We start from the raw sequence: 13,584 nt of genomic DNA, 5'->3' as shown, positions 1-13,584 counted from the left end.
TTACATTCATATCCAAGTCATTAATGTAGACCACAAACAGCAAGGGACCCAGCACCGATCCCTGTGGTACCCCACTGGCCACAGGCTTCCAGTCACAAAAACAACCTTCGACCATCACCCTCTGCCTTCTGCCACTAAGCCAGTTTTGTATCCAAAGTGCCAAGGCACCCTGGATTCCATGGGCTCGTACCTTCTTGACCAGTCTCCTGTGGGGGACTTTATCGAAGGCCTTACTGAAATCCATGTATACCACATCCACTGCGTTACCCTCATCCACACGCCTAGTCACCCCCTCAAAAAATTCAATCAAATTAGTCAGACATGATCTTCCCTTGACAAAGCCATGTTGACTATCCCTGATTAATCCTTGCTTCTCCAAGTGGAGACTAATTTTGTCCTTCAGAATTTTTTCCAATAATTTTCCTACCACTGATGTTAGGCTCACTGGCCTGTAGTTCCCCGGTTTTTCCCTACTCCCCTTCTTGAATAATGGTATTACATTAGCGGTTCTCCAGTCCTCTGGCACATCCCCTGTGGCCAGAGAGGTTCTGAATATATGTGTCAGAGCCCCCGCAATCTCCTCCTTTGCCTCACACAGTAGCCTGGGATACATTTCGTCCGGGCCTGGGGATTTATCCATTTTTAGGCCTGCTAAAACCGCCAATACCTCCTCCCGCTCGATGTTAATATGTCCGAGTATATCACAGTCCCCCTGCCGTATTTCTATGTCTACATCGTCCTTCTCCATAGTGAAAACAGATGCAAAAAATTCATTTAGAACCCCTCCTACATCTGCCGGCTCCACACACAGATTGCCATTTTTGTCCCTAATGGGCCCTATTTTTTCCCTAGTCATCCTCTTACCCTTAATATACTTATAAAACATCTTAGGATTTTCCCTTATTTTGCTCGCCAGTGTTATTTCATGGCCCCTCCTTGATCTCCTAATTTCTTTTTTAAGTATCCCCCTGCACTTTTTGTACTCCTCTGGGGCTTCCTCCGTCTTTAGCCTTTTGTATCTGCCAAAAGCCCTCCTTTTTTTCCTAATCCATTCTCGTATATCCCCTGACATCCAAGGTTCCCTGGAGTTCTTGGAACCACCCTTGACCTTTACGGGAACATGTTGACATTGTATGGTCTCAATCTCCCTTCTGAAAGACTCCCATTGCTCCGATGCGGATTTTCCTACAAGCAGCTGATCCCAGTCCATTTTGGCCAGATCCTGCCTTATCCTATTAAAATCGGCCTTCCCCCAATTTAGAACCTTTATTTCCAGCCCCTCCCTGTCCTTTTCCATGACCACCTTAAATCTCACCAAATTATGGTCACTGTCACCAAAGTGCTCACCTACTAGCACTTCTTCCACTTGGCCGGCCACATTCCCTAGAATTAGGTCCAGTACCGCCCCCTCTCTTGTAGGACTTTCTACATGCTGGCTCAAAAAGCTCTCCTGGATGCACGTTAAGAATTTTGTACCCTCTAAGCCTTTTACACTCTGAGTATCCCAGTTAATATTGGGGAAGTTGAAATCCCCCACGATTATTACCCTATTATTTGCACAATTTTCTGAGATTTGCCTACATATCTGTTCCTCGATCTCCCCCTGACTGTTTGGGGGCCTATAGTACACTCCCATCAAAGTGCTTGCCCCCTTTTTGTTTTTAAGCTCCACCCATATGGCCTCATTAGAGGAACCTGCTAATATATCATCCCTCCTTATGGCAGTAATTGATTCTTTAATTAATATTGCGACCCCCCCTCCTCTTATACCTCCCCCTCTGTCTCGCCTGAAGATTCTGTACCCCGGAATATTTAGCTGCCAGTCTTGCCCCTCCCTCAACCATGTCTCTGTGACAGCAACAATATCATACTCCCATGTGTTTATCAACACCTTCAGTTCATCCACCTTATTCGCAAGACTCCTTGCATTAAAATAGATGCCATCCAGCCTTGCCCTTACATATTTGCCCTGTCTTCCAAGCTGACTTATAGTGTCAACCATTTAGATTAAGTTGTCCAGCTGCAATGTAAATGTACTTCACATTTTCAGCAGATACTTAATAGTTAAGGTTTTGAATTTTTGTAAGCTATAAATGGCTACATGAAATAAAATTAGTTTTTTCAGAAACTGCACTGTGTAACCTCCACCCACACAACTCAATTGACCCTGACAAATAGAATTGCTTGGTAATATGATGAACCAGTCAAATAAATTAAAATAGCATGACATCACAGCTTGCCTTCTCATAGCAACCCTCAGCTCATGAATTCAGGCTGGCCAAAGGAGCCACTCAGAGTCAGGTGAAATTACTCATTACCATGGTAACAGTACTCCTTGGGGTAGATTTTGACTTTGTGCGATAGTGTGACACATAAGAACATAAGAAATAGGAGCAGGAGTAGGCCAAATGGTCCCTTGAGCCTGCTCCGCCATTCAATAAGACCATGACTGATCTTTGACCTCAATTTCACTTTCCCGCCCTATCCCTGTATCCCTTGATTCACTTAGAGTCCAAAAATCTATCGATTTGCTGCTGATTTGCTACATCTCTCCAAATTGTTATTTCCATTGAAATTGTTTTTTATAATCTCCCACTAACAACAGAAGTCACATTAGAGGCAGGATGGAAGAACTGAACTGTTAATATGACTAACTATAGCATCATTGTAGCACTACAGAAATAGAAAAGACCTTCTAGATTGATTCCTGGGATGAGAGGGTTGTCCTGTGAGGAGAGATTGAATAGAATGGAGTTTCTCTGGATATGTTATAGCATATTCTCTGGAGTTTAGAAGAATGAGAGGTGATCTCATTGAAACGTATAAAATTCTTACAGGGCTTGACAGGAAAGAGGCAGAGACATTGTTTCCTCTCGCTGGAGAGTCTAGAACTAGGGGGCATAGTCTCAGGATACGGGGTAGGCAATTTAGGACTGAGATGTGGAGGAATTTCTTCACTCAGAGGGTGGTGAATCTTTGGAATTCTCTACCCCAGAAGGCTGTGAATCCTCAGTCGTTGAGTATACTCAAGAGTGAGATCGATAGGTTTTTGTACTCTCAGGGAATCAAGGGATATTGGGATTGGGCGAGAAAGTGGAATTGAGGTCGAAGATCAGCCATGATTTAATTGAATGGTGGAGCAGGCTCGAGGGGCCGTATGGCCTACTCCTGCTCCTATTTCTTATGTTCTTCTCATCCCAGGAATGTGGTACAGTTTACAGCACAGTCCAGCACTGGGTTTTATTCCTTTTCTTCCAATTTTCTCATCTTTCCTGAAGGTTCTGACGCTGACTGGGATATGATTCCACAAGTAATGGCAGCCCTCTGGTACTTTCTTCACGTGTGACCTAGAGAGTGAGTGTTGGCAGGCTATGCAACAGTAGATGGCTCCATAGCTGAATCTGATGCTGCTGCCACTCACTGTCAATGAAGACATGTATTCCACCAGTGTTCACTGGACAATGAACAGGCGTGAAACCTTGGCTGATTCTCTCCCATTTTTAGTTTAGGGATGCTGACGACAATTGTAGAATCCTCACTGTTCTGCTGGCTCAGATAAGCTAATTCAACACAGATCAAGGATTCGTCCATGACATTCTTGGCCTGTAAGGCTCAGTGTCATACTATTTCGACATTTAACCTATTGAGCTTAGCTCTGTGCCACAGTGAGAGAAGGAAAGAGTGTCCTAATGGTGGAGACTGAGGAGCTCGATCTGGTGTGCGCTACCGGAATAGGGCAAAAAATAATTTCTAGGGCCTGACAACCAGTAAACTATAAACACTGTCATAGCTGTAAATATGGCTCAAACACCAGCTCCTAAAATCAGATGGGCAACTTGGCCCCCTAAATTTCAGATACTATTACTGGTGATAATGATTGTGGCCTGGTGCTACAGCAAAGCCCATGGCTAGGAATGAACCAGGACCTCACTTTCAACCCCACTGCACAGCTTTCCATTCATGCACCCTGAGAAGATACCACTAGAGAGCCAGAAGCATCCCATTGTCACTGCAATCCTCTTAGTCTTAGTCTTAGGCGGTAGGGCAAAATGGGTGTTAGTGAATTGCAGCCATTGTACACTCCGCACGCTTTTCCTTCCCATTTGTATCTCTGATGGGAGTATGCCAGAAGGGCCGCAAATGAGGCTGGGGCCCTGATATGCCAGGTTTCAACTTTACATCAGAGATTACATGGGACCTAGTAGGGAATGGAGCCTCCACCTGCCCCAACCAAGGCCAGTGGCGTAGGAGGGGTAGGCTTTGGGTGGGGTCTTCTAACAATGGGAATCCCAACCTTTCAGTGGCCAGGTGAGACCAGGTGTACCAACCCGCTGAAGGGTGGAATTCGGGCTCAACTGCAGGTCCAGGCCTGGGCTGTAGTCTGGAGCCCTGAAGAGGAGTCAATTTTTTTCAAACATTTCAGTCCCCTTACAAAGGCAGCTGAGGGGACACCTCTCTCTTCTTACTGGTGGAAGTGGGGGAATGGACCCAGAAACCCCCCAGCCTCCATAGCCAGCAATCAGTCAGAGTTTTCAGCCTCGTAGGGAAGGGAACTAAAAGCCGACCTTGCCAGTGAAGCCCACATTGAAAGAATGAATTTTTAAAAATACAGAGGTGTTGCATTCATAGCATTTCCAGTTTTCTCTTTGAGGCTGCAGCTAGCGGGAGGGGATTGAACAAATCATTTTATTCGTGACAACTTATACTCATTGTGAAATATAAACATTGTCTCTCATTATACATAAAGAACAGAATTCAACCCTGCAATGACCCTGGGGTCAAGGGATGGAATTCCGGCCCAGCACTTATCTGCTGAAGGCCTTTTGGTCTCAGCCAAGGTCTTCAGTGGGAGCCTTGAAGCAATCTTCAGGGCATTTCTGTCACTTGAAATTCCCTCATCACCTCTTCTGGTGCTGCATTGGCATCCCTCCAGCAGCACCGCAGGATTTTCCACTTTGCACTGGCAGATGGGCATCCCACTGTGCATCATAAATGACCCCCTGAACCAGGGAAATGGGTTGGGGGACAGGGTGGATTCGAGGGGTGGGCGCAAGTCCCGCCCCGCTGGAACTCCATCCCAAAGATAAGAACTCAGTCTAACGTGTCAGAGACCTGTATGAGAACAGGGTAGATTACAGATGACACAACTGGTAAGTATATTGCCCAGTATGGAAGTGAGGTATAGAGAACAGTAAGGTGTCAGGTGTGATTCCTGGACTGTGCTTAGTCGGCTGATCTCAGCTGGGGAGACAGCCTTGGCACACAAAAGCTGGACTCAGCGATTCTAGACAAGAGGAAGTTAAAACAAAATCAGACATTGCCTCTGAGAACCCCTGCCAGAAAGTTTGAACATGTGAGTGTTTGTGAGAAAAGGATAAAGTTCATTTGTGTTCCCTTTGTTTGCAGAATCTTGCTTAATGCAAGTTGGCTGCTGTATTTCCTTACATTACAACCATGACTATAATTCAAAAGTACTTCATTGGCTGTGAAGTGCTTTGGGATGTCCTGAAGTCATGAAAGGCAATATATAAATGTAAGTTCTTTCTTTCTTAATGAAATAACCTGTCAACCCTCATTGCTTAAGCTTATGCTGAAAAATGCCTATTCAGAGAGGTACTGGAGGGCAGCCAATGCCCATCAAATTGTATGCCAGCAAAAGTCAGCAGGGGATGAAATTGGTCTTCAGCAGTCGTGCAAAACTGGCAATAACGAACTGGCAGCCCGTTTTACATCCGCCCGATTTTTCGCCCTTAGTGCTTGCAAGAGAGGAGGGAAATACTTGTGAGGGGAGAGGAGAATTTAAAAAATAGAAAAGTAATAGCACACTTTTTCAGTTACAGGACCTGAGGTGCCAGCAGTGACTCAGTGGTAGCATTCTCGCCTCTGAGTCAGAAGGCTCTGCATTCAAGTCCCACTCCAGAGATTTGAGCACAAAATCTAGGCTGGTATTCCAATGCAGTACCGAGTGAGGGCTGCACTGTCGTAGATGCTGACTTTCGGATGAGGTGTTAAACCGAAATAACAGAGTCTGCCCTCTCAAGTGGATGAAAAAGATTCCATGGCACTATTTTGAAGAAGAGCAGGGGAGTTCTCCCCAGTATCCTGGCCAATATTTATCCCTCAACCAACATCACTAAAACAGATGATCTGGTCATTATCACATTGCTGTTTGTGGAACCTTTCTGTGTACAAATTGGCTGCCATGTTTCCTACATTACAACAGTGACTCCACTTCAAAAACACTTCACTGGTTATAAAGCACTTTAGGACATCCGGAGGTCGTGAACGATGCTATATAAATGCAAAGTTTTCTTTCTTTTCCTTGAGGCACATCATAGCAGCAGCCTGATATTTTTTTTTCATCATGCAGTCCCTATCCCAAGATTACAACATTCAGTGTTTCTCCTTAAATCCTGTTACTGAGTGGGCATTGATATGACCTGTGGGTTGCCAAAAGTTAGTGCAGTTAGTAGTCGTTGAGTATATTCAAGGCTGAGAGCGATAGATTTTTGGACTCAAAGGGAATCAAGGGCTATGGGGATTGGGCAGGAAAGTGGAGTTGAGGTCGAAGATCAACCATGATCTCATTGAATGGTGGAGCAGGCTCGAGAGGCCATATGGCCTACTCCTGCTCCTATTTTTTTTGTTCTTATGCAAGTACAGCTGCTCAATCGGCCACAAATACATCTGCAGTTATTACTCATAAGCATAATCTGCCAGACAATCAGTCTTGTTGCCTTCTGTGTTATACAACTACTATTAAAAATAATCGCTGATTAATGTTTTGCTCATTTAATTGGTGTCTTATTACATTGACTAGAACACATAAATTAGAGAAGTTTTTTTAGAATCATAGAATGGTTATGGCACAGGAGACTATTTAGCCCATCGTCGATGGGTCAAAATCCTGGAACTCCCTTCCTAACAGCACTGTGGGAGGACCTTGACCACATGGACTGCAGCGGTTCAAGAAGGCGGCTCACCACCACCTTCTCAAGGGCAATTAGGGATGGGCAATAAATGCCGGCCTCGCCAGCGACGCCCACATCCCATGAACGAATAAAAAAAACACCACCTTCTCAAGGGCAATTAGGGATGGGCAATAAATTCTGGCCTTGCCAGCGACGCCCACATCCCATGAACAAGTAAAAATTATATAAATGCAAGACCTTTTTTCTTCACTTCAGCAGCTGTCAAGGGATTAGTGGTTGTTTCCCTTTGTTTGCTTCCACATGAACCATATTATAAAAGGGGAGAGCTGTATTTTTACAGAAAGGATTTAGAAAAGAATTACAATCAGATGTTGGATTTTTAAAGTAAAGTAAAGAGGCCGATTTTCATCCTGTCTCCAGGGCAGGAACAGGGCAGTAGGGCAATTAAAATAGGAGAGCAGCACTCCTGCCAACGTCCGGGTCGTCGCTATTTTGGTAATTTTCACTTTCACACTCTTCCCCGGAATAGATTTTCATAGTGTTATTTTTCGGAAAGCCTAATATAATAACAAAAATAATGCCTCCAGACACTCAGTTACATTCAATAGAATAAATAACTCAGGGCCTGAAAATCTGCATATGTTCCACCCCTTTAAGGCCAAACAGTAAATCCCAGTTTAGGTTGGGACCAGCTGTATATTGGTCCTGGCCTACCTCAGAGCCGTTCCACCATCCTCCTGCTGGAGATATGACAGGAGTCCACCAGAATGGCCAAGGAAATTCGGTTCCACAATGTCTTACGTGGCTTGGAGGTGTCAAGGGCAACAATGTGAAATGGTGGCTGCTAACTCTACATTTAGGTTTTATTCACTGTCTCTCTCATTTTAAAAAATATCTAAGAACAGATTTATGTGCAGCTTTAATATAAGCTACTACTGAGTCAGCACTGAATTTTTCAGCATTAGGTTTCAAATCTGTTATTCTAATTTTTAAAACCTAACCGTACTAAGCTGTGCTGTCAATCTCAGCACGGACAAGTTGAAAAATGACTGATGATGGGAAAAACCTGACCTTACTCCTGCTGAGTTTTGCTGTAAAACGTAGCAAGGGCAGAGTTAAAGACAAGATGCTGGAAGGGGAGATTTGTTATCTGATGCATGTTCTTTATAAACATGTTTATGATTTTGATGCAAATAATGCACAAAAGAAATCTTCCTCCTACATTTGATCAACAGTTGTATAAATACAAAACTGAGTGAACTCTATATGGACATGGGTACTGGATGACTTTTTTTAATGCAGAGGACTGGGTCTTTCAGTTTCCTCAGCAGGTAACTATTGAGGATGAAGGCGACTACAACTTAATTAGTAAGTGTGAGTAGGCAATTATGAGTAATGTAGCATGGGTGGAGTATACAAGGAGGCATGTAGGATAAGTTATCCAAGTTATAGGGTTTTGCTGATATATGATGCTATATGTTGCTCTGTTCCTTAAAAGGAGTACAAGAAAACCACTTTGTGAGACGGTTCTTGACTGTTCCGTCAGCAGTCGCACTTACTTTTTTATACTGCAGTGTTGCTGCCCAGGTTAGGCCTGCCATTGGTGGCATCACTGTAATATAAATGAGGTTGAATGCTGCTGTTGCTACTGTCATGATACACAAAGGACACCCTAAATTTATAGTCACTGAAGTATCACTCCCACTAACATCAGAGATGAGACTGCAGAAGAACCATAGAAATGCAAGTATAATGGGGTTAGGGGCAGTATTCTTTGTCGGACCCAAAATGCATTCAGAATGATTTTACATTCAAGATTTTTAAGGTGATTGGAAAATGAACCAAAAGTGACATGAGGAAAAACTTTTTTTTACACAGTGAGTGGTTAGGATCTGGAATGCACTGCCTGAGGGGGTGGTGGAGGCAGATTCAATCATGGCTTTCAAAAGGGAATTGGATACTTGAAGGGACAAAATTTGCAGGGCTACAGGGAGAGGGCAGGGGGAGTGAGACTAGCTGGATTGCTCTTGCATCGAGCCGGCACGGACTCGATGGGCCGAATGTCCTCCTTCCATGCTGTAACCCTTCTATGATTCTAGCTGGTAGAATCACACGCTGCTTGGATTGATGTGAGATATTGTATGGATACAATAACTTTAACAATGCTTCCTGTAAGTCAAAAATGTACATATTCATTCTGACTGGATTTTCTGCTAAAAGGAAAATCTGACATCAATTGGTTCTGAACATTCTGCTGTAGTACATTTATGAAACATCGCTGATCTTATTCCTAACAATAATGTACTCAGGCGGGAGGAAAAAATCTTGGAGGAAACTTGGGAATTTCGCACTGAGGAACAGTTTTCTAGGGTGCAAGGATTGAGTGCTGATAACTAATTTTGCTTTAACCACTAACATGCAGTAACAGTATGCATGAGACATCATTATACACACCATGCCTCCAAACTGAGGAAATTGCTTTGTAACAATTTGGCAGTACCCCTTTAATTAAAGTCTTGTTTACAAACGTCGTGTTTCCTGAATTTTAATAAATGCTGCTACCTCCATTTAATTTTGAAAAAAAATTCTCTTTAAAAAAATAATTTGTCTTTTCTCAAAGAAATAATATTAATTTCCAACTGGAGCTTTGACTTGTTACCAACAAACTGATTTTCATGGTCTAACTAACTCAGCTAATTAAATGAAGTGTGCGTCACCTTCCCCAGATGAGAAGACTAACCTAAAATTAAGGAAAAATACAAAATGAATTAGCACTGAATATTTTCCAAAACTTGTAAATAATGAAAGAAGAAGCACTTTCATCCTCTGTCGTAACTTCAATGTACCCAGGCTCAGTCATCTCTCCTGTGAGACCCATATTTCCTCAGTTCCATCAAGTCTCCTCAGCCCAGCCTAGCCCTGCTCAGTATCTTTCATTTCTCCTCAACCACACAGAAAAATTTGTATCTTCAATGGAAATGAAAATCTGGAGAGATGTATAAAGGGCGACTGAATTGATATCATCTGTATTACACCATCACCCAAAGTCAAAATTATCCCTAAGGTTTCACTAAACCTGTTGTCACTCTTGGTCCTTGGATCAAGGAATTACATCATCAGCTACAGTTGAATTGGACAATCCTGGTCTCCAACCAGCTAACCTGACACATTGCTGTGGCTGAACAATGCAGTTATCTTTGAAAGCCAGTGGTCAAAAGAATCATGGCAGCTTCTAGGGTAGCAAGGGTTCACATGCAGATTGATGTTGCAGCATCACTCACAAACTGCATATTCACAGGATGAAAACCTTTCCCGTTGCTGCAATTTAGGGCATGTTCACTCGGGGACTTAATGCAACATGGGTGGCATCAATAACACCATGTACTTGGGGGGAATCCCGTCATTTCGTAAGCAACCAGAATCCAATGCAGATTTTCGAGGTTGGCTGGAAACATCTGGCGGCATAAAAAGTTAGAGCTGATGTCAACTATACAGCCACTGACAAGGCTGTGCTCATGGTAGAAAGAGACTGTGGTTCCAGTGCCAACAGATGGCATAACTCACTGACTGCAACCTTCCTACACACTGCCTTTGGGAGAAATCCATATATGACCTCCTTTGTCTGTAAACCTTCCGGCTTGGGTACCCATGTGTCAGATGTTGCCTGCGTACATAATGCTGGAATCTTTTAGCTTCCCTTCAAATCTCCTCCATGTCCTTATTATCCTTTCTCAACGCATAGAAACAATGGAATCCCATTATTTATTTACAATGCCATTCTAAATTTAAATTCTTTGGAAATAGCAGCATTACCTTTAAATCCTGGTGACTCAGCATTGCGCTTTAATGGAAGTCACTTCCAATCTGCAAGAATGCTGAAATCAGTGACCTTTATTTATACATGGCAGGGTAGATGAATATGAGCTGCTGTGGGGGTCACCAGTGAAAATAATGGTGAGCATTTTTGAGGGAGAGTTAATGGCGGAAGGCTTTACCACCCCATTTCTTTTGGCAGACCACCTCTGAACTGCCAGAATTTGGCCAGGTTTATCCAGGAAAATTCTGGCCTAAGAGTTAAAGCCCATGGCTACTAAATACAACGAAGGAGAATTTCTGTGGGGTTCTCCTGATCTGCTGCTGTAACTTTAGCAGAAGATCAGGAAAAACCCCGGGGAACTGGCATAAATGGATGTTTCCATGGTTTCTTATTTCTTCTGATTCTTATTCTTTCCTTTTCCAATTTTTAAAAATTCGTTCATGTGATGTGGGCATCGCTGGCGAGGCCAGCATTTATTGCCAATCCCTAATTGCCCTTGAGAAGGTGGTGGTGAGCCACCTTCTTGAACCTCTGCAGTCCGTGTGATGAAGGTTCTCCCACAGTGCTGTTAGGTAGGGAGTTCCAGGATTTTGACTCAGCGACGATGAAGGAACGGCGATATATTTCCAAGTCGGGATGGTGTGTGACTTGGAGGGGAACGTGCAGGTGGTGTTGTTCCCATGTGCCTGCTACCCTTGTCCTTCTAGATGGTAGAGGTCGCGGGTTTGGGAGGTGCTGTCGAAGAAGCCTTGGTAAGTTGCTGTAGTGCATCCAGTGGATGGTACACACTGCAACCACAGTGCATCGATGGTGAAGGGAGTGAATGTTTAGGGTGGTGGATGGGGTGCCAATCAAGCGGGTTGCTTTGTCCTGGATGTTGTCGAACTTCTTGAGTGTTGTTGCAGTGCATTCATCCAGGCAAGTGGAGAGTATTCCATCACACTCCTGACTTGTGCCTTGTAGATGGTGGAAAGGCTTTGGGGAATCAGGAGGTGAGTCACTCACCACAGAATACCCAGCCTCTGACATGCTCTTGTAGCCACAGTATTTATGTGGCTGGTCCAGTTAAGTTTCTGGTCAATGGTGACCCCCCAGGATGTTGATGGTGGGGAATTCGGCGATGGTAATGCTGTTGAATGTCAAGGGGAGGTGGTTAGATTCTCTCTTGTTGGAGATGGTCATTGCCTGGCACTTGTCTGGCGCAAATGTTACTTGCCATTTATGAGCCCAAGCCTGGATGTTGTCCAGGTCTTGATACATGCGGGCTCGTACAGTTTCATTATTTGAGGGGTTGCGAATGGAACTGAACACTGTGCAATCATCAGCGAACATTCCCATTTCTGACTTTATGATGGAGGGAAGGTCATTGATGAAGCAGCTGAAGATGGTTGGGCCTAGGACACTGCCCCGAGGAACTCCTGCAGCAATGTCCTGGGGCTGAGATGATTGGCCTCCACAACCGCTACCATCTTCCTTTGTGCTAAGTATGACTCCAACCACTGGAGAGTTTTCCCCCGATTCCCATTGACTTCAATTTTACTGGGGCTCCTTGGTGCCACACTCGGTCAAATGCTGCCTTGATGTCAAGGGCAGTCACTCTCACCTCACCTCTGAAATTCAGCTCTTTTCTCCATGTTTGGGCCAAGGCTGTAATGAGGTCTGGAGCCGAGCTGTCCTGGCGAAACCCAAACTAAGCATTGGTGAACAGGTTATTGGTGAGTAAGTGCTGCTTGATAGCACTGTTGATGACACCTTCCATCACTTTGCTTGTGATTGAGAGTAAAATGATGGGCCGGCAATTGGCCGGATTGGATTTGTCCTGCTTTTTGTGGACTGCACATTCCTGGGCAATTTTCTACATTGTCGGGTAGATGCCAATGTTGTAGCTGTATTGGAACAGCTTGTCTAGAGGCACGGCTAGATCTGGAGCACAGGTCTTCAACACTACAGCCGGGATGTTGTCGGGTCGTTAAAAGAAAGGTAGATGCACTGCTGACTGTTGATTCATAAAAGTTACGTGAATTTCGGCATTACAGTAAGGCTATGGACTGATGTCTAACAGAGCCGCCAATTCAGATTTCTCAGTGGACTCTCAAAGTTTTTCAATATTGTTCTTACTGATTAGAATACTTTCAATTTGGGAATATTGTCTACTCTGTATTTAGACATTGAATGCTCTGAGGAAGACTATCAGTACAACATTTGATCATATTTTCCATCTCCTCGATCAATGAGCCGGATTTTCCTGTGAGCGGCGAACGAGCGGCAGGACTTGCATTTGCCCATTGACGTTTCATGGGCTTTAGCATGGCAAGTTCCTCTTATGGGGTGCTCAATCCAACGCGGCGCCCCCTCCCGGGCATCTGGGACCTGTGTGAACGGGGCAAGCAGCTGGGTATCCCCTTAACCAATCAGGTTGAAGCATCGTTAATGAGCAGTGCAGAGTCAGAACCAGGAAGTGTCAATTAGAATAGTGAATTCAATGTCAAATCAGGTACAGAAAGCAAAATAAAGAGAGGGTAAGAAATATTGAATTAAGAGACAGAGATAAAAGAGATAGAAAGAAAAATAAAAAATGAAAATTATTTTTTTTTAAATGTCCAACAACAATTAAAATCTGAAGGAATGAGATGCCACACTTGTAAAAGTTAATTTTCAGTGCCAGGGAGGTTTTTTGAGCAGCCATTAAGACTCACCACACTGTTAAAAGGGTGTTTAGACTTGAAATGACTTGACGTATTTTTTTTTTGGTGAGATTAGTTCATATCCATCAGGCCAGTGCAGGAATTTCACACCGTTCCATTCATTTCAATGGGGAGCCAACCAGCAGGATGC

The sequence above is a fragment of the Heptranchias perlo genome, chromosome 3, assembly GCF_035084215.1.
Source record: "Heptranchias perlo isolate sHepPer1 chromosome 3, sHepPer1.hap1, whole genome shotgun sequence".
In the NCBI taxonomy this organism is placed as follows: Eukaryota; Metazoa; Chordata; class Chondrichthyes; order Hexanchiformes; family Hexanchidae; genus Heptranchias; species Heptranchias perlo.
Note: the sequence above shows the minus strand (reverse complement) of the source record.